This window comes from Carcharhinus amblyrhynchos, unplaced genomic scaffold (assembly GCF_965287045.1).
Source record: "Carcharhinus amblyrhynchos unplaced genomic scaffold, sCarAmb.v2.hapA scaffold_38, whole genome shotgun sequence".
Taxonomy (NCBI): Eukaryota; Metazoa; Chordata; class Chondrichthyes; order Carcharhiniformes; family Carcharhinidae; genus Carcharhinus; species Carcharhinus amblyrhynchos.
Window position 1 is genome coordinate 4,515,339 of NW_027649779.1, and position 24,792 is coordinate 4,540,130.

General features: G+C 42.2%; 12 non-coding genes across 12 annotated transcripts; 4 read left to right on the forward strand and 8 right to left on the reverse strand.

Moving 5' to 3' along the window:
* Nucleotides 1-9,205: 9,205 nt before the first annotated feature.
* trnan-guu (transfer RNA asparagine (anticodon GUU)) lies at nucleotides 9,206-9,279 on the forward strand. Its single transcript has one exon. It is a non-coding gene; the product is annotated as a tRNA-Asn (tRNA).
* Nucleotides 9,280-9,949: 670 nt separating this feature from the next.
* Nucleotides 9,950-10,021, forward strand: trnaq-cug (transfer RNA glutamine (anticodon CUG)). The gene has a single exon. It is a non-coding gene; the product is annotated as a tRNA-Gln (tRNA).
* Nucleotides 10,022-11,021: 1,000 nt separating this feature from the next.
* trnar-acg (transfer RNA arginine (anticodon ACG)) lies at nucleotides 11,022-11,094 on the reverse strand. Its single transcript has one exon. It is a non-coding gene; the product is annotated as a tRNA-Arg (tRNA).
* Nucleotides 11,095-12,474: 1,380 nt separating this feature from the next.
* trnaf-gaa (transfer RNA phenylalanine (anticodon GAA)) lies at nucleotides 12,475-12,547 on the reverse strand. Its single transcript has one exon. It is a non-coding gene; the product is annotated as a tRNA-Phe (tRNA).
* A 908-nt stretch (nucleotides 12,548-13,455) lies between these two features.
* Nucleotides 13,456-13,530, forward strand: trnat-ugu (transfer RNA threonine (anticodon UGU)). The gene has a single exon. It is a non-coding gene; the product is annotated as a tRNA-Thr (tRNA).
* A 1,342-nt stretch (nucleotides 13,531-14,872) lies between these two features.
* Nucleotides 14,873-14,945, reverse strand: trnaa-cgc (transfer RNA alanine (anticodon CGC)). The gene has a single exon. It is a non-coding gene; the product is annotated as a tRNA-Ala (tRNA).
* Nucleotides 14,946-15,334: 389 nt separating this feature from the next.
* trnae-uuc (transfer RNA glutamic acid (anticodon UUC)) lies at nucleotides 15,335-15,406 on the reverse strand. Its single transcript has one exon. It is a non-coding gene; the product is annotated as a tRNA-Glu (tRNA).
* A 1,644-nt stretch (nucleotides 15,407-17,050) lies between these two features.
* Nucleotides 17,051-17,123, reverse strand: trnav-cac (transfer RNA valine (anticodon CAC)). The gene has a single exon. It is a non-coding gene; the product is annotated as a tRNA-Val (tRNA).
* A 420-nt stretch (nucleotides 17,124-17,543) lies between these two features.
* trnae-uuc (transfer RNA glutamic acid (anticodon UUC)) lies at nucleotides 17,544-17,615 on the reverse strand. The gene has a single exon. It is a non-coding gene; the product is annotated as a tRNA-Glu (tRNA).
* A 566-nt stretch (nucleotides 17,616-18,181) lies between these two features.
* trnan-auu (transfer RNA asparagine (anticodon AUU)) lies at nucleotides 18,182-18,255 on the reverse strand. The gene has a single exon. It is a non-coding gene; the product is annotated as a tRNA-Asn (tRNA).
* A 2,335-nt stretch (nucleotides 18,256-20,590) lies between these two features.
* Nucleotides 20,591-20,661, reverse strand: trnag-ccc (transfer RNA glycine (anticodon CCC)). Its single transcript has one exon. It is a non-coding gene; the product is annotated as a tRNA-Gly (tRNA).
* Nucleotides 20,662-24,443: 3,782 nt separating this feature from the next.
* trnav-aac (transfer RNA valine (anticodon AAC)) lies at nucleotides 24,444-24,516 on the forward strand. Its single transcript has one exon. It is a non-coding gene; the product is annotated as a tRNA-Val (tRNA).
* The last annotated feature ends 276 nt before the right edge of the window (nucleotides 24,517-24,792 follow it).

Consider the following 24,792-nt stretch of genomic DNA (forward strand, 5'->3'; position numbering starts at 1 on the left):
TTTGTCCTCTTAGGGACAAAGGAGGGGAGTTATGTATCGAGTCGGAGGGAATGGGGGAGATCCTGAATGAATACTTTGCGTCGGTATTCACGAAGGAGAGGGGTTCCGTGTTGTGTAATGTCTTGGAGGGAGCTGTAGATCAGTGGCAGGAAATATCCATTACGTGGGAGGAAGTACTAAGGTTTTTAGGTAGCATAAAAACGGATAAAGCTCCGGGGCCTGATGGTATTTATCCCAGGCTGCTTAGGGAGGTGAAAGATGAAATTGCTGGGCCTCTGACGCAAATCTTTGTCTCTTCTTTGGACACAGGTGAGGTCCCAGAAGACTGGAGGGTAGTTCATGTGGTACCGCTGTTTAAAAAAGGTAGTAGGGATAACCCGGGTAATTATAGACCAGTGAGTTTGACATCGGCGGTAGGAAAATTATTGGAAAAATTTTTTAGGGGTAGGATGTATGAGCATTTGGAGCGTTGCGATCTGATTAGGGATATGCAACATGGCTTTGTTAGGGGGAGGTCTTGCCTTACGAATCTGGTAGAATTCTTTGAGTAGGTGACAAAAACGGTTGACGATGGGCGAGCCGTTGATGTCATCTATATGGATTTCAGTAAGGCGTTTGACAAAGTCCCTCACGGTAGGCTGGTAGAAAAGGTTAGGGCACATGGGATACAAGGACAGGTAGCTAGGTGGATTGAAAACTGGCTGGGCAATAGGAGGCAGAGAGTAGTTGTCGAGGGGACCTTTTCGGGCTAGAGGCCAGTCACCAGTGGTGTGCCGCAGGTCTCAGTACTGGGACCTCTCCTCTTTGTAGTATATATAAACAACTTGGAAGAGAGCGTACGTGGTGTGATCAGCAAGTTTGCGGATGACACCAAGATGGCAGGATTGGCGGATACCGAGGAGGAATGTCAGGTGACACAGCAGCATATAGATAGGTTGGTATATTGGGCAGATAGGTGGCAGATGGAATTTAATCCTGACAAATGCGAGGTGATGCATTTTGGAAGGAATAATGCAGAGAGGAGCTACGTGATAAAAGGTAGACCGATTAGGAGTATAGAAATACAGAGGGACCTGGGAGTGCAGGTTCACAAGTCTCTGAAGGTGGCGACACAAGTAGAGAAGGTTGTGAGGAAAGCTTATGGAATGCTAGCCTTTATAGGAAGGGGTATAGAGTATAGGAGCTGCCGTCTAATGCTTCAGTTGTACAGAGCGTTGGTTAGACCGCATTTGGAGTACTACGTCCAGTTCTGGTCACCTTACTACCGGAAGGACGTGGAGACTCTGGAGAGAGTGCAGAGGAGGTTTCCCAGGATGTTGCGTGGCATGGAAGGACTGAGTTACGAGGAAAGGTTGGAGAAACTGGGGGTCTTCTCCTTGGAAAGACGGAGATTAAGGGGGGACATGATAGAGGTATATAAAACACTGAAGGGAATAGATAGAGTCAATAGTGGTAGGCTGTTCCCTAGATTGGGGACAATTACGAGAGGTCACGATCTAAGGGTGAGGGGGGAGAAGTATAATTTGGATATGAGAGGAAGATTCTTCACGCAGAGGGTCGTGGGGGTATGGAACGCATTGAAGAGTAGGGTGGTGGAGGCAGGCACGTTGCACTTGTTTAAGGTTGACTTAGATAGACACATGAGCGAAACAAGGATGGAGGGTTATAGTAGAGGGTATTAAATAGGGTCAAAGCCTCGGGACGACACCGGAAATGTAGAATTACATGTTAACGTTTTTGTCTTTTTATTCCGCAGGTGGAGGTCCACCTCGTTGTCCAACGAGGGGCATGCACACGGTGGGTCGTGCGTGGGCTGCTCTTGGAGGATCCGGGAGTGGCCTAGTACTTCGTGTCGTTGTGTGTGCTTAATCCTGGACCAGCAGACGGACACCACAACAGCTCAGTGACTAGTACTGCTTGCTGTGCAGATGCATGGATTTGGGCCTGTGTCTGTGGGAGTTTGCGCATTCTCTCTGTGGTTGCGTGGGTTTCCTCCGGGTGCTCCGGTTTCCTCCCACACCCCAAAGATGTGCTCTTAGGCTGATTTGGTGTAACAAATTGACACTACTCTCCCCTGAATCTGGCTAAATTAGGGGTTCCACTCACATACACACAGGGCAGGGTAGGTGTAGGGTGATGTGGCGGCGCGGGCTCGTTGGGCCGAAGGGCCTGTTTCCCGTGCTGGGTTGTTCTTTGTTCTTTGTTCTTTATCAGGAGGTACTCCAATGCAAAGTGGAGGAACATCACCTGATCTCCTGATTTGGTACTTACTGCATTCCGGGCTGAACAATGAGCTCAACAACTTCAGAACATCTCTTTTCCTCCATCTTAACCCTATTTCCTGTTATTTTGTTTCATTTCATATATCGTATTTATTCTTTTTTTCACTATTATATATCTTCATAATTTCCATTTTACCTTGTTTATTTAAAATCTCACTTTCTATCTTGTTTCCCCCCACTCCCTCCACCCCACTCGGGCCTTCTCTTACACTTCATTTATCCTGCCATTTACACATTCTGATCTCCTAATGGACAACCAACAACACCTTTCTTAGCCATGCTCACTACCATTGAAATTCTGCCTATTTTTGTATGTATATGTGACACCTTTGTCACCCACCACACACATGTATCCCTCACCGTTACAGTATCAATCTCGTCCAAATGTCTTTGTCTTCAGCTCTGACAAAGGGTCATCCAGACCCTTCTGTGATCACTATAGGGATTCACTGATTCATTCTATATGCTGAAACACCAGGAAGCTCACATAGGAAAACAGAACATTACAGGCCCTTTGGCCCTCAATGTTGTGTCGAGCATTGTCCAAACCCAACGTCATGCTATCCCACTCCCTATCATTCTGGAGTGCTCCATGTGCCTATCAAATAACCGCTTGAAAGTTCATAAAGTGTCCGACTCCACTATCACAGCAGACAGTGTATTCCACACCCCAACTACTCTGAGTGAAGAATCTACCTCGGACATTACACCTATATCTCCCACCATGAACCTTTATCTTATGCCGCCTCACACTGGGGCAAAACTATTCACCTGTTCTCTGTGTGGTGAACAATGAATTGATCCATATTAACAGACGGTGAATCAAACAGGAACCGTGGAGGTAAGCGGGTCGAACCTTCATCACTGGTCCACCACTGAGTTGGAGACATGGGAAACCCATGGATTCTCAAGATTTCAACACCGATTTTTTTTTTTACGTTGGTTCTGTTTTCCTTATACATTTCTTTATTCACACATTAGTTTAGGTGTACATAAACAGGAACATATTTGAAGGATGACCTTGTGTGGCATTGAGAAATGCAGGAATTGTTGGAGTTAAATGAAACTTTCGTTTTCTATCTCATATTTTCAAATCTTAAACACATTAACAAATCATCTCAGCAGATAATTCACTCCATTCTTTAACTCAGTCCTGAAATTCCTCTGAGTCCCTGCATAAATAAACGGGTTGACGCAAGAACTCAGAAACTGAAGCACATAACCGCTTTCCTCCAAGATAAATGACCATTCACTAGTATCAGGATCTGAGAAATAAGGGACCTTTGCAATTTGGACATAGAGAATTGTCACAAAAAATAACGCATATGAGAGAATGAAACTGCCCGAGATGGCAAAGAGTAAAATAATGGACTTTCTCCGTTTCTCCATCTCTGGGTCTCTCTGTTTTTCTCCATTACTCTGTGCCCGGAGCCTGGTGCGGGTCCGATTGGCTGCGAGAATGTGTCTGATAGTCAGAGCATTGAACAGTAAAATCAGAATGAATGGGATACAGGGCATTGAAACTGTTCGAAACAAATCGTAGGCGTTCCATGCGAGGGATGTGTAAAATATTTGTTTTATAACACAGAACCAAGGTATGTTGTTAATTATATATAACGGTTCAAAAATAAAATACAGGAAGGATGTTTTCAGAGTGCTCAGTGTGCAGACGGTCACTATGACCCACGCCGCTGTTTTCTCCCTGCAGTATTTGATTTTCAGCTTCTGGCAGCAAATGGCCACGAATCGATCAAAGGTGAAAGCAACCGTTAACCAGGCAGAACTATCAATGCTTGCATAGGTTATCACAACATGAAGACTGCAGATTGGGGTGACTGACAGAAAACTGCCAGGGAAATAAATCCCAGCAATCCGGTTTAATATCACGCTGGTAATAATGACCAAGAGATCTGTCACCGCCATGGACACCACATAGTAAATTATACATCTGGAGAGACCACAGTTTCTTCGGCATAGGATTACAGCGACTGCCAAGTTAGCTGTAAAATAGAGAAGGCAGGAGAATATATGCACGGCGACATGAGAAACAAGATGTTACTTTCTCAACTCACATCAAAATGATACAAGATTGTGCATGAAACTGAAAATCTTATGACTTGATTCTACATTGCAAACTATCCCTTGTTCAGGTTTCCATTCACATGATCACAAGAATTATAAATAAGGTGGGTCTTTGACATAGAATTGCATCATGATGCAATACAATATAATGAAAGATAAGAAGATATTGAAAACTCATAAATGCACCTTCAGGAATAGTCAGCAGTTTCCAACAGAACATATTGAATATGGAATTATAAAAAGCATTCATTTCAATATTCAACTGGAAAGTTTCCATCTCGCTCAGTTTCAATAGATGCCCCACCTGGCGAATTATTCTTAAAATATTCACTGTTGAAAATGCCTGCATTAAACCAAACTCTAAATCTTCAATCAACGAAGGGGGAACTAATTGGCTTTTCTCTGAATTTACAGAGGAAATATTGAAAGGGGCTCCAAACCTGAAAATGAAGTGTAATTGCTGATGTATAATGAATCTCTGTAACTGACAGATGCAAAGGACACACTTGGAAAGAGTATTGCTCTAATTGCAGGGGTTAAAATATACAAATCTGGGTGAAGTGTATATTTGAAGATGAAGAACTCGCAAGCAGTACTGGGTCCTTTGAACCTCTCTTCTGAAATTTCTGAAACAGGCATGAAAGCATTTCCAGAATCACTTATATTCCATCCAAAATATGCCAACAGTTACCCTGCCTCCGTCAACATGGTCAAAATAATCAGAAAGGAATCGAGAGAAATGATGACTTGCGCAATGAGTGTCAAGGGTCGAGACTGGAGACAAAACAGTGCGCTTTGTTTGTTATTGGTGTGTACCAATCATTCACCAAAGCGCCGCTATTGCAATCCTCCTATATTGTCAAAAACCCGTTGATACCGAAGGTGTGTCAATAAAATCTTTCATGATATTCAGATAGCAATTGTTCGTACGAATCAATCAATTTCTCTCAATATCAACAACATGAAAGAAATCTAGAATTTCTGGATAACAATACAGGAACAGGGAGAAGACAATAACATATTTACATGTACAGGGAGGTGACAATGCGATAATTCTGGAACATCAATGATACTAATAATAAAAAGTTACACGTTTGCAATGGAATAGCTGTAACTTCCAATAGCAGCGCCAGTAATTCTGCAGAAATAGAGTGATGCTGTGGTTTCCGAGTGAAAATTCGCAACAGTTAGTGTGTCAATGTCGTAATTGAACTACATGTACAACATAATAACTTTCAAGGATCCATCTACAATTGCATTGCTACGAAAATATAACTGCATTTCTAAATTGATTTTGCAGTGATAAATGGCAAGTTTGATGGGATCCAAAGTACAGCACAGGTCATAGACAGGCAGAACACAGCTAAATGAGAGACATTATCATGTCAATACTTTTTTCTGTTACTTGAGTGAAATGGCACTGCCTAAAACGACAACGTTCACAATTCATTCAGAAAATTGTGCCAGAATAAAGCTCTTAAAATTTATAAAATTATCCTGTGAAAGAGAACAAAATATCAGTTGACCCGAAGAATCTATATATTTTAGGGGAAAATTCATCACTCTAAATGATAGAAGTGAATGCCATGTGTTGGGGATGTGCTAGTGATAAAACTGAAAAAAAACGTTACAAGCTGAACAAAGACAGTACATGATAATAACAAAACTGTACCTGGAACTCCAATAGCTGCAATGACTGGGTAGTAAATGGCAAACACCAGTCCTTTTGGAGGTACATGCATTTTTATCGGAGGCTTTGTGCATGCATGGTATGACAATAAATGTTGTAACATTTATACATAACGTGAGGCTCCAGGGAAATGATTCTTTTTATATTATTCACATTTAGTGTGAAAAACAATTTCGTGCAGATGCTACCCAGCTGCTGTTTATGTTTTGATCGAGTATAATTTTTTTTTCAATGAATTCTCAAACCTCCTTGAGTGAAATACCCAGAGACTAAGGCATAATCTAGTTTCCCTGGATATTCGTGTCAGTACAGAACATAGCTGTTGGCTTCTGACTGCATTAAAAAATGCAAATAGTCCGTGGAAAACAGAAAAGAAATGTTCAAAATCCCGACCAAATGATAGGACGCATTTTAGTTCTAAAGATCTCTCATTGAGTCAACTCACGTCTAGCCATCTATAAGTGACCACGGTAAGGGCACTTAACTGTGGCTACGTTAGGAGTCGCCTTTCTTCACGATTATGTTAATTTTTGCCACGACATTTCAATTACATCAGTTTGGCCAAGTTTAATTTCCAGTCCATCCCAGTTACTTTCAGGCCGAACGTCCCCGGCTCTGCACAGCTACATTGGATGTTGGGGTACTCTGCTCAGCATCTGTCATGTAGAATAAACGGTTCCAGTCCAACCTGGTTACAATCGGCGTGTACATGCCCAAACTGGCTTGCGTCTGTTCAATGTCGACCAGATTCATCCCAGCAAATTCTCAGGTGCCCGAGAGACCTACTTCACAAGGCTCAACTGAGTGTTGTCAGATCAAATTCAGTATGGTTATATTCACTACGGACATCATAAATCACTTAATTCTGGCAAACGCATCTATATTTTCAGGTGTCGATGTCTATTTGAAAACGATTTTTTTTCGCTGGAGGAAAGTCCAGCTCAACGAAGGTACTGCCATAATGGACTGGACAACTTCATTGAACTAATTGAACCAACATTTCCGAGTCTGAGCTAAGCTCCGAGGAAGGGTCTCCCAGACTCGAAACTTTAGCTCTATCCTCTTTCCACAGATGTTATCAGACCTGCTGAGATTTTCCAGCATTTTCAGTTTCTGTATCACATTCCAACATCCACAGTATTTTATATTTATCTTCGTTGAACTATTGGTTGGTCTGATATAAAACATAAAAGGCTTCAAATTTACAGCGTGTCTTGTCAGTGTAGTTTCCTCTGATGCTACGGGACTGGTGGAGGACTCCATTGATATTCTGCTTTGTTTGAAGTACAATCAAAAAACCGCTGTTTTTTTTAAAGAAACATGCAAACTGTATAATGGAGAAGCGAAAGAAATTGAAGACGAAATATTAGTTTAGAGGAGACAAGAAGGGAAAAAATAATCCAGGGCTTTGACGCAGAAAGTGAGAGTCTATTTATTGGTCTTGTGAAAGAGTTTAAGAATCCAATGTTTATCATCACTCACATGGATTACAGAACATATGAATAAATCTGCGCACATCATTGTTGAGGGCACATTTCAAACGCTTGGTTCGGTTTCCTGAATGTTCTTTCGTTTCTGGTTAAGATCAAAGACAAGAAAGACTGAGGGAAAAAAAGGGAAAGTGATGCAGATGTTGAAAAGGAGCATGAGGCAAATGGTAAAGAGATTGAAGTAGGTGGGCAGCACAGAATTGCCAAGAGTGTTGATTGAATGGAGAAAAAACGGACTTTGCACTGGCCGGGAATCGCACCCGGGTCTCCCTCGTGGCAGGTGAGAATTCTACCACTGAATCGCCAATGCTACTCTAGCTAATCGCATTCAATGGGTTGAACTTCGAGAAAGCTGCTCCGACATCTGCAGTGATGACCTCAGAAATAGTTTTATCCAAGGCTTCCGAGGTGGAGAGAACTCATCGTTTCTGCAGTGCAGTGATTACCACATTCACCTAACGAAAAATTCCCTGTTGGGAAGTGGTCAGAAATATATTTTCTTCATCAATCATCAGTGGATTGTTTTTGTTGTTTTTCAATTCCACCCCCGTTCTGGTGATCCCCAGATTATGAGCTGGTTAAGGGATTAGACCACTGGACGATCTTCTCACCAAAACGCAAGTGCTCCAGGTGAGGGTCGAACTCACAACCTCGGCACAGCCCGCTGGCTATACTGCTATATAAATACCGCGCAGCTAACCGATTGCGCCCCTAGAGCACTATACTTTACTGACTTTTGTGAGATTAATAAAGGCTCCCGCAGCGTTACCTCCGTTAATAACCGTTATTCGAGGCCACATTTCAGACCGGGAAACAAACCCATCAATGATTCTCTTTTCCCCGGCTCCACAGTGAGTGAGACAGGGAGAAGCAGCAGGATTATATCCCGCAGTCTCCAATCGCCAGCAGAAAGCGGTGACTGCAGCTTCAATCAGCGGGTTACTGCCCATCCCCGGGACACAAGATCCAAACCCGTTCAAACCTCCCCATACACCGAATACAAGCTCAGCAAAACGCAGATAGATTATATCCCGCTCACTGAACCTTCGAGTAGCATTTACACAACACCCGAGTGATTCACAAACAAAATTCACACCAACTTTCCAAAGCTTTTCAGTGATAAATTCCTCCATTTGGTTGAAAAGCTGAGTGTTGTGAATCTGGAAATGAGCACCATGGGATTTCTGTTATCCAGTGACTTGTTTCCTACTGTTCTCCATCAGGTTTGTAATTCCATTTGTGTTGTATATTGAAGCGAATCTTATTTCAAAATTAGAAGAAAACGAGGGAAATATTAAATCTTGGAACAAATCCTGAGGGAAATGGATCGCAATATTCGGAAGGAGGTGCAGTTATGAATGGTATTATTGATGACTGAGTGGAAAGTATTGGATCGTTGGGCTACTGGTGGTCGGTTCCCTTTCCTCCCGTTAAATTCCTCCCTGTGATAAGAGAAATGGATTTATTTTACCTGCCCGTTCATAGGAGAAAGGGAATAACCAACACACTACAGCAGTGCTGCAGGATCAACGGAACTAAAGAGACTTGTACAGAATTGTAAACAGTGCGGTCATGCTGCAGTTCTGGGACAGGTTTTGCAGAAATTGAATTGTGGTCATTGACACACTAGTTTAGAATGTATTTAACGGGTGATTGTCTTAGTCTCTGCGGCGCAATTGGTCAGCGCGTTCGGCTGTTAACTGAAAGGTTGGTGGTTCGAAATCACCCAGGGACGGAATTTCATTATTTTCTCACCATCAGCATTCATCGGCAAACACTTGCCTGTTTGCAAAGTGTCCGTGGGTGCCAATAAAAAATAGCTCTCAATTGTTCCCGGCTGTACTGTTATCTGGAGTTACCAACATTATTTAATGACAACTGACTTCAAACATATTACATATAACATTATATATATGCTTCCATTATATTATTAAAGAAATACAATTGAAACATGAACTTGTGGCTAAGCATTTGTTCCAATTCCATGTTCCTGCTTCCATTCATTCCTGGATAGATCATAAATCTGTCTAACCCAAACTGAAATGTGTTCAATGATGGAACATCGGAACCTTCTGGAGTAGAGAATTCCGAAGATTCACGAGTCTTTGAGTGAAGCAATTTCTCCTCATTGCAGTCCTAAATCATCAGCGCCTTATCCTGAGATTGTGTCCCCGTGTTTGAGATTCCCGGATCAGGAGAACTAACGTTTCAGTTTTGTAGTACTATTTATTGTTTCTCGTTAAAGATGTTGAGATTTTCCAGCATTTTTATAGGAGGAACCAGTAAGGGCAATGCGAGTATGAATGGGTGTTGGCCATTGAGGGGATTGCTCAACGGGATTTACATTTCTCTCTGCTATTCAAGGCGGCAGAAATATTGAATGAGGATTTTCGGTGCGCGTGTGTGGTTCCGTGGTGTAATGGTGAGCACTCTGGACTCTGAATCCAGCGATCCGAGTTCAAATCTCGGTGGGACCTTGTTTTCACATGCAGATGGTTGATTTGCTGAAGAGTGTTTTGTTTAAATGTATCACAAAGCACCAATCGAGAGGACAATTTGTCAGCCAGTTCAATTGGTCTGACAATGCACAGTATGATAATCCTCTGGTTCCAGGTGTCTGCAATGTCAGTACTTTTCGTTTTTTTTTGCTGATTTTTAATTCCTCTGTTGGAAAATAAAAAGAAGCGGTTTGTGTCGCATAATAGCAATTTGACTCGAGTCTGGCAATTATTGAGCAAGTGTGTGTGTGTGTGTGTGTGTGTGTGTGTGTGTGTGTGTGTGTGTGTGTGTGTGTGTGTGTGTGAGCGTGAGAGAGAGAGATAGAGAGTGTGTAGGTGTGTGTGCATGTGTGATGTCCCCGACTTGCCCCAAATTTTATAAATTGCCGCTCCCCCTATAAACTTGCCCTAATCTAGTTCACCTCGATTAAATCTCAATCTCCTCTCCAATGGACAACAATCCCAGCATCACAAACCAGAAACTTCTGGCTAATTTGAACTTTTCAGAATAAAACTGACTCCGAAGAAATTCCTCCATCTGTTTTAACTGAAATTTGTCAACTTTTAAAAAAACTCTGTATTTTGCTTCTTAAAATTAAACATGCTTAAAAGAAATTCCTCAATAGATTTCATCAACTTTTTTTAGAAACTATTTTCACCATTCTGAAAAATGTAATGTTTCCATGTTTTTTTTTTCGAGAAATTTCCAACTTTTAAAAGGTAGCTTAAGCTTGCTGACGTATTTTTCCCAAATACTTTAACGAGAATTTTTCATTTAAAAAAGAAACATTTTTCTTTCAAAAGAAAAGTTTTTTCATTTTTTTTGTCAACATTGTTTTTTGAAAAATAAGTAGCTAAGATAAATATCTTCACAGAAGCTGATTGCATTTGGTCAACATTTCCCAGAATTGGTCTAAAATTAATGAAAAATTATTTTTCATCAACACGAACATGGAGTTTTTAAAGTAAAGTGACATAGCGAGCCAGCCAGGAGTCGAACCTGGAATCTTCTGATCCGTAGTCAGACGCGTTATCCATTGCGCCACTAGCCCACAGCAAAACCACCTGCAGCACTATTTACATATCCGTCCGAAGCTTCAAAATTGGCGGAAACATGGTCAAAACATATTCGATTTAGTGAGGAAATGTTACATAATTGAAATTTGCTATTCTCACTCGCAGTCATTCTACTTTGCCTTGAATTGAGTTAACCTGCTGTGTTGGAATTCGAACCCTGGTTCTCAGAGCGTCATTTGCTTCTCTGCGTTATCAATCCAGCGTCAACAACATGGCTGGAAACCGCACCCCTCCCGCCAGTGAATCCACTATTGAATATTACCTGAACACAGATCTTACAATCATATGACATTGGCTCTTACTTCAGCCTCAAAATACATTCAGGAAAAGACAAAAGTGCTGAAAATTCATGACAACACAGAGCAGGAAAGAAGATAGACCTATTCTGACTCAGCACACATTTTATCAGTTCGTTCAGTGGCTAAAAGAGCAGGTTAGAGGCTGGGAATCCTGCAGGAGTAACTTTCCTCCTGACTCCCAAAAAGCATCGAACATAGAACAGTTCAACACAGTACAGGTCATTCGTCCCACGATGTTGTGCTGAGCTTTGTCCGAACCCAAGATCAAGATCAAGATCAAGCTATCCCACTCCCTATCATTCTGGAGTGCTCCATGTGCCGACCCAATAACCGCTTGAAAGTTCCTAAAGTGTCCGACTCCACTATCACAGCAGTGAGTCCATTCCACACCCCAACCACTTTCTGAGTAAAGAACATACCTCGGACATCCCTCCTATATGAACCTTATAGCTATGCCCCCGAGTGACAGCTACATCCACTCGAGGAAATAGTCCCTGAATCAGTGGAACAGTCCACCATCGACGTGGCACAAGTCAGGAGTGCGATAGAATGTTCCCCACTTGTCTGCATGATGCAGGAATCCACCAAAGGCACCTTAAACAGCACCTTCCAAACACAAGACCACTTCCACCCGGCAGCCCCCCCGCACCCCTCCAACACCACACAGACAACAGCATCACCAAGCCTCTCAGCATTCTGTGTGGCGGGAATGTTATTTGCCATTTGTCAGCTTCAAACGTAAACATAAAGTAGCCTACTGCGGACTTTCGAAACCTGAAATAAAAACAGAAAATACTGGGTAATGTCAGTACGTTTGGCACGATCTGTGGAGCGGGAATCAGAACTAACTTGTCCCGTCCAAGATGGGTGTGGGCGCCTGCCATGTGGGTGTCCGAGAGGGCTCTTTCCGTGCTCTTAAACTCTGCCTTTTTACGGAGCCAGTCAGTAGAAAGCCATTTGGTATTTGGTTTGTTGCAGTTTGTGTGAACTGATGTTTGAAGACAGTGTGAGGCAAAATGTACTACCAATTAGCACAGAAAACCAGCAAGGTGCTCCTGCCGAAACCCGGGATTGAACCAGGGACTTTTAGATCTTCAATCTAACGCTCTCCCAACTGAGCTATTTCGGCTGGCGTGTAAGTCGGAAGCTTTCGTCTGCCAGATATCTAAGAGAGCAATGATTTCTGCCCATTCGTCAATGCATCATTTTCATCTTTCTTCAAATAATCTCAACCAAATGTCCTCAGTGATAAAAGCAAATTACTGCGGATGGGAAAAGAGGAAATGTTCCAAAATCTCCCAATGTCTGACAGCACCTGTAAGGAGTGAAAAGGGCGGACGTTTCGAGTCCAGATGACACTTTATCAAACGGAGTTACTCCGATCGCGAAGACAGACAGGAACACAGGCTGAATGGCTGTTTGTCGATATAAGCGACAGAATTGCAAACATTGAGACTGCAATCCTTGCCCAGAGGATGGATTGGGACTTTCTAACTGAGGTTCAAATTCTGTCATTTTCACCTCCCGTCATTTCTCATCGTGATTTATTTTTGTTGAAAATTATTGGAAATAAAGCAATGGGTGCAGAGATGGTCAATTCATTACAAATCTCTCACATCAGCAACACTGAGGGTCCAGTGATCAGGATCGGCGCCGTGACGCGGTTTCGATTCCCAGTCACGGAGTGAATCATTTTTTGTTCAAGACTTTATTCAACGAAAACACGCCCCACAGCGTCTGTGAAGGGAACAACATCTAAATCTTCCAGCTGGATGAACTGGCATCGGAGCTGGAGAAGTCAGAGATGTAACACTAACGATAAACTCTGAAGAACATACATGTCAGATACACAACATACATGTCAGATACACACACAGCACACATGTCAAATCATGTCACTTTCAAGGTGTGTCTTTTAACTTCCTGCTCTCCACCTCAGACATTTCCACATTCATCAAAAACCCCCCACCACAAACCCCATCCTGCTCCTCAATCCACTGATAATCTTACTAGTACCGGGAGGTACTGACAGCATTTGGCTCCATAGCTCAGTGGTTAGAGCACTGGTCTTGTAAACCAAGAGTCGCGAGTTCAATTCTCGCTGGAGCATCTATCCAAAGTTTAGCTAATACAAACTGTTAGAAAAAGGCAAATAGAGTGGGAGGCGAAACAGAGTCCTCTTATGAGTGGAGGGGCAGATTAGATGCTAATTTGGAAAGCAGAACGATGTTCTTCTTCGTGAAAAGAAATCGAAAGAGCAGAACATATTTGACGAGCTGAGAAATATAAATGTTGATATTAAGAATAGAGTAGATGCGTTTGTACAAGGAATGTATAAAGTTAGCATGTAGGTGCAGCAGATATTTGGAAGGGAAATTACATTTTGTTCTTATTGCCGGCAGACTGGAGTTTAAAAATAACGTGGTGTTTCTGCTGTTACACAGGATTTTGTGGAAACCAGGTTGAATATTCTGGGCAGATGTGACTTTCACATTTAAAAATGTTTACGCTTTGCATTAGATCATTAGAAACGGTAAAGAGAAGGTTCACCAGATTGTTCCCTGGGGTCAGTGAGTTGTCCTGTGATGAAATTCTCTGGAGTTTAGAAGAATAAGCGGTGATCTATTTAAACTTACACAGTTCTGATTCGGTTTGATAGGATGGAGGCTGAGAGATTTTCTTTTTCTCTGCTGGTCGGGAATCTAACCCCCTGCGGCACAGATGAGGGGCTGGTCATTTAGGGCTAAGATAAGGAGAAATTACTTCACTCAAAGGGCAAGAATCTTTGGTATTTTCTGTACCTGACAGTTATGTATGCCCCATCATCGAGCACATTTAAGGTCGGGATAAACAGGTTTCTGATCTCTTGGAGAATTCAGGGATACGGGGAGCTGTTGGAGAAACGAAATTTTATCCCAAGATCAGCCATGATGACATTGAATGGTGGAAATCTCGATGGACCGAGTGGTCTGTTTCTCCTCCTATGATTCCTGTTAGAATAAAAACAGAAAGGACGGGAATTTCTCAGCAGGGGTTGCAACTAATGTGGAGCAAGACAGAGTTAAGTTTCCGAGTTCAATATGATTCTTTTCAAACCAGCAACTGAGTGTGAATTATAACAACCAGCACAACATCGAGATTGCAAACACTTCCAGTATCACTTGTATCTGTCTGTTTGAGCACACAATACGCTCAGATATTTCAGATGGTGATTAACCATATTAGTCTGCAACTATAAACTCAATAAATGCTGTTGCAGACTGAACCAGATGGGAATAAATGCTCGTTGTCAAAATCGAACTTTCCCATCAGTGCACCTTATTTCACAGGAAGTATTTGAAGGTGATGTCAGAGCAATGATAACATGTTTTCTAACACCGAGGTTCGGATAATGTTGAGCAGTAAATTGAAATCAAACAATTTTCCCTTCCCCAACATAAGAAAGCTTAACGATTGTTTCTACGCGGTTTCGAACCGGGGATCTTTCGCGTGCGAGGCGAACGTGATAACCGCTACACTACAGAAACATCTGGAAACACCATCGAGCAAATCTGCCTGCCTGCAATGTTCAACTAGGCTGTGTTGCTACAGGTTCCGATGGTTCGACTGAGAGCCCATGTCACTGAATTCAGGAAGATAACCGTTACTTTCAATCTGATTGTACAACTTATCCCTCACATCAAAATTGAAAAGCGTTCGTCTGGCAAATATCTAAGGGAGAAATGATTTCTGTCCATTCATTAATGCATCATTTTCATCTTTGTTCCGATAATCATTCGCATTTTGTACCCTGTCGCTCCCTTATTTCTTTGTTCTTTAAATCTGACATTTCCAATTCAGGTACTGAAGAGGAAATCTCCCTGATCCCTCCAGAACTGGAAGTAACACAGGATTGTTGTACCGCAATAAATCTACATTCCCTAACCGGGAATCGAACCCGGGCCACGGCGGTGAAAACGCCGAATCCTAACCACTAGACCACCAGGGAAGCTGATAAATGCTTCATAAAATATTAATTTATCCATGAACCACCTGCCTTTTGTTCTGTTTCTGTCTTTTTATTCACCAAATACAAGTTTCTTCTTCACATTGCCATGTTTATATCACACACAAGTGATATAAACTTGTGGCCACAGTGCAGAATCCAAACCACTGATCCAACAGGGAAGCTGAAAGTGACTTTCCCAATCAGCGGATCATCGTCATTTTAGCCTTTCTCTTCGTTCTCTTCCGTCACACAATAGGCAGGTTTCTCATTATAAAAACATACTCTGCTTATTTCCACACTTGACACCTGTCATCGAGCCCATGGTGGTGAAAACGATGGCGTTGCACCATTGGAACACCCGGGTTCCGCCATCACCAGCTCAGTGTTACCTTGTTACTCCGGGACCCGGCAGTCAGAGTGTTCTCCCACCCCCAGTAAGTCCCCAGAGTTCAGAAGCTGTGACATCTTCTTCAGAACCTTCAGTGTATACTTGATGGAGACGAATATCGCGCGAAGCCATCTCCACGCCCCCACTACTTCCCTTCAAAAAACAGAGCAACAAGAAATTAAGAAACGACGAGCTTAGGGACAGTTTAAATGATGCAGCCCCTTCAGTGCAGCTCATTGAACAGAAGAACATATGAACATAAGAAATAGGAGCAGGAGTAGGCCATCTAGCCCTTCGAGCCTGCCCCGCCATTCAATAAGATCATGGCTGATCTGTCGTGGCTCAGTTCCACATTCCCGCCCTCTCCCCATAACCCTTAATCCCCTCGCTTATCAAAAACCCACCAACCCACGTCTTAAAAATATTTAGCGAGGCAGCCTCCACCACTTCAACGGGCAGAGAATTCCAGAGATTCACCACCCTTTGAGTGAAGAAGTTCCTCCTCAGCTCCGTTCTAAACCACCCCCCCCCACCTTTATCTTGAGGCTGTGCCCCCTAGTCCTACTATCCTTTCTGAGCGGGAAGAGTCTCTCCACCTCTATCCTATCCATCCCATTCATCATTTCTGTTTGTTACACAGTTCAGGCTGACCTAATTCAGAGAAAGATCAGGCTCAATCCTCCCGATGGCCTTTCCCAACTCCATTTCGTTAAACGAATTTCAGTAACATTTCCATTAAATAATATGATTGTGACACATGTCAATGTGGTTGTTTGGCCAAGCGGTCTAAGGCTCCATTCTCCGTGGAGATGTGGGTTCGAATCCCAACGCGAGCGAAATGGATTTAAATTTTGATCCTTACTGCTTTTGTAAGATTGAATGCAGGAGTGTGTGCAGTGTCGTTTTCGTCATGTGATTCTTCTGTGAAATGTGCGCCTTTTCCTCTAGTTCACTTACAGTATTACTTGTATCTGACTGTTTGAGCACACACTACTATCAGAAATTTCTGATGGTGAATAACCATATTAGTCTGCACCTATAAACCCATTAAATTCTGTTGGAGACTGAACGAGATGCGAATAAATGCTCGGTGTCAAAATCGAACTTCCCCGTCAGTGCACCTTATTTCACAGAAAGTATTTGAGGATGAAATCAGAGAAATGATAACATGTCTTTAACATCGAGGTTCGGATAACGTGCAGCAACAAACTGAAATCAAATAATTTCCCTTCCCCGACATAAGCAAGATTAATGACTGTTTCTGCCCGGTTTCGAACCGAGGACCTTTCGCGTGTGAAGCGAACGTGATAACCACTACACTACAGAAACAACTGGAAAACTAATGGAGCAAATCAGCCTGTCTGCAATGTTCAACTACGCTGTGTTGCTGCAGGTCCCGATGGTCAGACTGAGAGCTCATGTCACTGAATTCAGGAAGATAACCGTTACTTTCAATCTGATTGTACATCTTATCCCCAACATCAAAATTTAAAAGCGTTCGTCTCGCAAATATCTAAGGGATCAATGATTTCTACTCATTCATTAACGCATCATTTTCATCTTTCTTCGAATAATCTCAGCATTTGTGTCATCAGCGCTTTGTAAGCTGTCGCTCCCTTTTTTCTTTGTTCTTTAAATGTGACATTTCCAAATCAGATACTAAAGAGGAAATCTCTCTGATACTGAATCCGACAGAACTGGCGCAGACCGGGAAGTAACTCAGGATTGTTGTACGGCAATAAATCTACATTCCCTGACCGGGAATCGAACCCGGGCCGTGACGGTGAAAGCGCCGAATCCTAACCACTAGACCACCAGGGAAGCTGGCTAACATTAAAATATTAATTTATCCATGCGCCACCTGCCTTTTGTTTTATTTCTACACGGGGACACAATCTCAGGATAAGGTGCTGATGATTCAGGGCTGAGATGAGGAGAAATTCCTTCACTCAAAGGCTCGTGAATCTTCGGAATTCTCTACTCCAGAGGTTTCTGATGTTCCATCATTGAATACATTTCAGTTTGGGTTAGACAGATTTATGATCATTCCAGGAATGAATGGAAGCAGGAATATGGAATTGGAACAAATGCTTAGCCACAAGTTCATGTTTCAATTGTATTTTTTTTATGTTTAAAGGTATAATGGAAGTATATAAATAAATATATATGATATATATATATGTAATGGTGTACAGATATATATGTATGTATATATAATGTTATATGTAATATGTTTGAAGTCAATCGTCATTAAATAATGTTGGTAATACCAGATAACAGTACAGCCGGGAACAATTCACAGCTATTTTTTATTGGCACCCACGGACCCATTACCAACAGGCAGCTGTTTACCCGTGAATGCTGATGGTGAGGAAATTGTAAAATTCCGTCCCTGGGTGGTCTCGAACCACCAACCTTTCAGTTAATAGCGGAACGCGCTGACCAATTGCGCCACAGAGACTGAGACAGCCACTAAATATATTCTAAACCAGTTCGGGACCAATGATCACGCAATCTGAAGTTTAATTTTATTATTCATGCACTGGGCTTTGCTTCTATCAGGGCTACAATTAACCTTGTCTCATTTATGACTGTTCATGGCAGTGTTCACAACAATCACACATTTGGTGCAGTCTTGTACAGTAATGCACTAGGCCATGTCTCTTTATATACTGCGTTTGACTCATTTGAATCATTATTGCAATGGACTTTGCAACTGTGTACACTACATTACATGCCGCTTCATTTATTAATACATGTGGACATGCCATAATAAATGCTACAAGTCATCGTCTCTGAACTATTATTACTTAGTCAAGAGTCCACTTACGTTACATTAGGCTCCATCTCAGATATTATTGTGCTCGGCTCTATGTCATGCACTACTGAACACACCCGTGTATCACTAATAAAGCAGACACTTTCTCACTAATTGTTTTTAAGAACATAATAAGAACATAAGAAATAGGAGCAGGAGTAGGCCATCTGTAAAATTTTCTGTAAACTGTGACTAATAGATGGAATCGAACAAAGAGCGAGTGAGAAGAATAGATGGATATTAACTAAAAAGTGCAATATAATTGTGTGGATGAAATTGTGTTATAGATCAGAGTGAGTTAGGGCTCGAATTGTGCTGAAGTCAAAAATTATAACAAGGAACTATATTTACATATACACAGAACATACTATAGAGGCAAGGTTCGGCTGGATTTCTGAACGGACTAAGGAAAAAAATGAGCGCCGAGGAATGGAAATTCCAGCGAAAAAGAAACATGCGTCCAATTATAATGAAATATTATTTGATAATGTCTGGATGATAAAATAGACAAATTTTTAAATCACTAAAACGTAAGGTTATTCAATAATTTGCTGGTAATCGACACGTTCACTAGCGGGAAGGTAAATAGGAATGCAAGTATTAAATTCACTATCCTTCGGCCAGATTTCCCTGTGAATCCTACTGACAGAGATATTAATGCCTTTGCTTTACTGATTGTTCTCTTTCCATGGAAACAGGGAAATACGTTTTCCTCAAATATCTCCTCAAACCTGCTGCACTAACCTTGTGATTAAAATGATACAACACCACCATCTGCTGGCGGACCACAGCGACTGCAGGCGCTAGTGCTTGTGAGTCTGCGAAGCGGTTACTGAAATATGAATATTGAACGATATTGTCCGAGATTGTAGTTTATAGAAGGATCTCGGCTGGCGTATTCGCCCTTTTTATAACCAGACACCGCAGATAAACCGTGTTCTTCATTTCCCATTGGGAGATAATGTCTGGAGATTGAATTTGGGATTATTTGAAACTTCAACTTGTACATTCGATGCAGTTATCAGAGTTAATCAAATTCAGAATCTTAGTGGGTAAACATTTCTGCCCTCTGCAATTCGTTTGTCAGACATTTTCACGGTTTAGTCTTAAAAAAGGCACAAAGAACCAGACATTTACAAGGACACACACGCACGCACACACACACACACACACACACACACACACACACACACACACACACACACACACACACACACACACACAGGTATTCGAGCCTACAGAGATACAGGGGGGCATACACAGATTCAGGGACACATGTAGATGCAGGGGCACACTAGATTCAGACGCAGACATATAGAGATCCTGGTAACTCGAAAGATACAAGGACACACACAGAATCAGAGGCATGTACAATGTCTCAGCTTGTACACTGCCAAACTCTCTCTCGTAGTTCCAGACTTTTCATTGAGTTGATGCAGGCAACTATTTACCCGTGAATGCTGATAGTGAGAAAAATAGCAAAATTCCGTCCCGGCGTGGTCTCGAACCACCAACGTTTCAGTTAACAGCCGAACGCGCAGACCAATTGCGCCACAGAAACTGAGGCAACAGCAGTTAAATATAGTCTAAACTAGTGTGTCAATGACCACAATTCTATTTCGGAAAACCTGTTCCAGAACTGCAGCATGACGGCACTGTTTGCAATTCTATACAAGTCTCTTTACTTCCGTTGATCCTGCAGCACTCGCTGTAGTGTGTTTCTCCTATGAACGGGCAGGTAAAATAAATCCATGTCTCTTATCACAGGCAGGAAAGGGAACTAACCACCAGTAGCCCAAAGATCCAGTACTTTCCACTCAATCATCAATAACACCATTCACAACTGCACCACTTTCCGAATACTGTGATCCATTTCCCGCAGGATTTAGTTCCAAGACTTAATATTTCCCTTGTTTTCCCCCAATTATGGGAGGAAATTCGCTTCAATATACAGAGTGAACGGAGAAAGAAGAAGCGTTGCATTGGCCGGGGATCGAACCCGGGTCTCCCGCGTGGGAAGCGAGAATTCTATCACTGAACCACCAATGCTGCTCTTCCTGGTGCGACCCCCAACTGCTCTCTCTTCCTTCACACTCAGCAGCATTGTAATTTCCTTACTTTGTACTTTCATTCCCCAATGCCCACAAAAACTCTCACTCAAATCTCACACGCAACATCGCACAAGCCTCTCATGCTGTTCAACACCTTCCTTTCATTCACAACCGCATCTCAAACTTTCAACCTTCCTCCAAAGCACAAACACTCTGCAACAGTCCCCCTCTCACACAGCCTCATTCTCCCAAATATCCCTCTGCTTTCACCACATCAGTCTAAACATGCTTAAAACGTATTCAAATTATTTGCACACTGTCTCTTATACTCAACTCATATCACTACAATAAGCATCATGCCATTCTGCAAAAGTTTTAAGTTGCTACATTTCTTCAAAGCTGGTATCCAGTGCGACACCAGGACAAACTTCCACTGTCAACAGTTGATAACACCTATATAGGGTTACAAGTTAGCTCGGAATGAGTTAAAAAATAGGGCTTAGGAGAGCTAGTAGGGGGCATGAGAAGTCCTTGGCAAGTCGGATAAAGGAAAACCCCAAAGCTTTTTACTCTTACGTTCAAAAATGCATTCAATCTTCATGTATCGAGGCTAGTCTGCGACATCTGAAAGCGCTGAATCCTAACCTCGAGACCACCAGGATCCCCTCTGCCTGATTCTCCCAGATACTGGTTACAGCAATGTGCACAGCGCCAATTGTCCGCACTCACACACTCCTTCCTGTCTGTTAAGATTTGAAATTGTTCATATTTTCACATTGGCTTCCAGTGTGATGAAAGCAGAGCTGTGAAAAGCTGATGTTGTTCAGTGGATTTACTGCAGTAAGATTTATGTCAGTTCGATGCAAACATTGGTGTTTGAATGTGGTCAGTTACAGTGAAATTTAATGCAGTGGAAAGTAGCCTACTCATTTTTACAGGAGGAACCAGCAAGGGAAATATAAATATGAATTGTGCAACGGGACTGATATTTCTCCCTGCTGTTCAAATTGGCACAAGTATTGACCCACGATTTTCAGATTGTCACCTTGGGTTCTGTGGTGTAATGGTGAGCACTCTGGACTCTGAATCCAGCGATCCGAGTTCAAATTTCGGTGGACCCTTGTTTTAATTTGCAAATACAGATGATGGATTGGCTGAAGGGCGTTTCATTTAAATTTATCACCAAGTCCTCATCGAGAGGAGAATTTGCCAGCCCGTTCAGCTGCTGTTACTCAATTCAAGGGCAATTAGGGATGATAGGAAATGAATCAAGACAATCTCAATAATGGACCTTTTCCTCACAAGTAAACGCAAACTTTTTGACAATGTTTCTGCCTGAAACTTTCGAAACGTCGAACTAATATGTAACAACAATCACAGTTGTACGTGTGGGCCAGTGGCGCCATGAATAACGCGTCTGAATACAGATTGGAAAATTCTAGGTTCGACTCCCGGTTAGCTTAGTGCAAAGTTTTAAAAGGTGTTCACAAATTCCTTGTTCCTTTCGACAAAAAAGGTATTCGATAGCTTTATACTTATTCAGGCAAATGTTGGCAAGCATATTTTCAACCTCTCTGAAGAAAGTAATGTTAGGAGATTGCTAAAGAAGAGCAACCGACTATTTTAAATTATTTTTTTCGAAAAAAAAATCATTTAATAAGATTAGGATGTTAAATAAATGCTAACCTCAAATACATTTTGGACATAATTCAACATGTCTTACAGAATTTACACTATTTTGTGAAATTTTTCATAAAATTCATCATTTCTGATTTTGGAGAAAGCATTTCAAGCTGAGGTCAGTGCAAAGATAATATGACTGTAACAGCGAGATTCTGATAATATTCAGCACCAAACTGAAATCATACAGACTTCCCTCACCCTAGCATGTTTCAGATGTTTATTAACTATGTTAGTCTGCACCTAAACCTATTAAATTGTCTTGAAGACTGGATGATTGCTGATATGTGCAGGTATCAAAATAGGGTAGTTTCTTTCCTGGTATTGCATCAAACAATTTATCATTTCTGATTTGACACAAAGCATTTGAGGCCGAGGCCACAGCGAAGATACGATTGGTTTCACATCGAGATTCAGATACTGTTCAGCAACAAAATGCTCCGGCCGATGAAGGCATGCTTTAAGATGCAAGGGGGCAAGGTTTAAAGGAGATGTACATGGCAGATTTTTTGCACAGAAAATAGTGGGTTTCAGGAACTCGCTGCCAGGGAGAGATAGTAGAAGTGGATGCAGTCGTGAGTTTTAAGTCACTTGACAAGTACATGAATAGGATGGGAATAGAGAGATATGGTCCCGGAAGGATAGGGGGTTTTAGTTAAGTCGGGCAGCATGGCCAGTGTAGGTTTGAAGGGCCGAAGGGCATGTTCCTGTGCTGTAATTTTCTTTGTTCTTTTTACTGCCGTTTTACTTTACCCAAAACTGAGCTTCAGACCCTGTAGCTCTATATTTAACCATTCCATCTCTGACACCTTCTCCAGTCACACAACTCTGTGAGGTGTCTGTACTGATCTTATTGTGGCATCATGAGCGTTCAACATGCAACATGACTTGTATCTATAAATTCTCACCTTGAACATTTCAATTGAAATTCAAGGCGAGCAGAGCCTTTTGTGCAGAATGGTTCAGATTGCCATCCCCTTTAATGTGAACAAGTTGTTTCTGATTTCACAACAGAGCTTGTCTATTAAACAATGACTGAACACAGGGGGATGAATGTGAGAAGCTGAAGTTTCCAGTTGAAGAGGTCCTCAGTGTCTCTGAGCAGCTGAACTGGGGAAGCCTTTGGGCAGAGACTGTGCTGCTGTTATTTCCCTTCCTGGCCACCGGGGGTCGGTGTAACTCGACAGGGCGCTGATCGGCCCAGGGTCACCTCTTGCCCACTCCTGCCCGGCCGCTGCTCATTGGCGGAACATCCGGGTCATGTAGAGAGGCGGAGCCAGCCGCCATGTTGCCGTGACGTCACCGTCACCCCCGCCCCCTGTCGAGGAAAAAGCGACGGTTCAGAAATGTAGAAAGTGAGAGAAATTCCCACCCGGAAATCCCGCCAGGAGCGGAATTAAAATTAAATAAAATACATATTTTTATAAAGAGGCAGGTGGCGGAACCGCGCATGTGCTGTAGTATTTTCCCAGAGCGCACCGCGCGGGTGTGATTGAAAAACAGACGCAATAAGAAGAATGTTCCCGAATGGAGAAGGAACCGAAAGTCTGACGGGTGAGGATGTGAATAATAATCATCAAGATTCAACATATTAAAAGATTAAAATGTAACTGTCTGGGCTCATGTGCAGGAGGGGAATTCCCCCAGAGTGTCCTGAAACTAAATATTGAAACATATACAGAGCACAATTGTACAATGAGCGTTGACAAGGTGTCATCTGGACTCGAAATGTCAGCCCCTTTCACTCCTTATAGTTGCTGCCAGACCTTGTGAGACTTGCCAGAATTTTCCCTTTTCTTTTCCGATTCCAGTATCCGAGTGATTTGCTTTTATCGCTGAGTATAATGGATTGAGATTATTCGAAGGAAGATGGAAATGACGCATTAATGAATGAGCAGAAATCATTGCTCCTTTCGATATTTTCGAGACTGACACTTTTAAATGTTGATGTTGGGGATAAGTTGTACAATCAGATTGAAAGTAACGGTTATCTTCCTGAATTCAGTGACATGGACTCTCAGTCTCACCATCGGAACCTGCAGCAACACAGCGCAGTTGAACATTGCAGACAGGCAGATTTGCTGTAACATATTTCCAACTGTTTCTGTAGTGTAGTGGTTATCACGTTCGCCTAACACGCGAAAGATCCCTGGTTCAAAACCAGGCAGAAACATTTAGTCAAATTTCAGCTTTCTGATGTCTGCTATGGAGCATTCCTTGATTTCAGTTTTTTGTTCAACATTATCCGAACCTCGATGTTAAAGGCATGTTTTCACATGAAGGTGCAATGTCATTCGATGGGATTTTTATTCTCCGCCCATTTTCATATCGGCAAATTGTCACTTTGTGCAAAAGGAGGCCATGATGTTCGGTTAGTGATCAGAGAGCGCCCTCCCGTGGACAGTACAGCATTGGAAACAGACGCAGAGCCGAGACCCGAGATATCTGC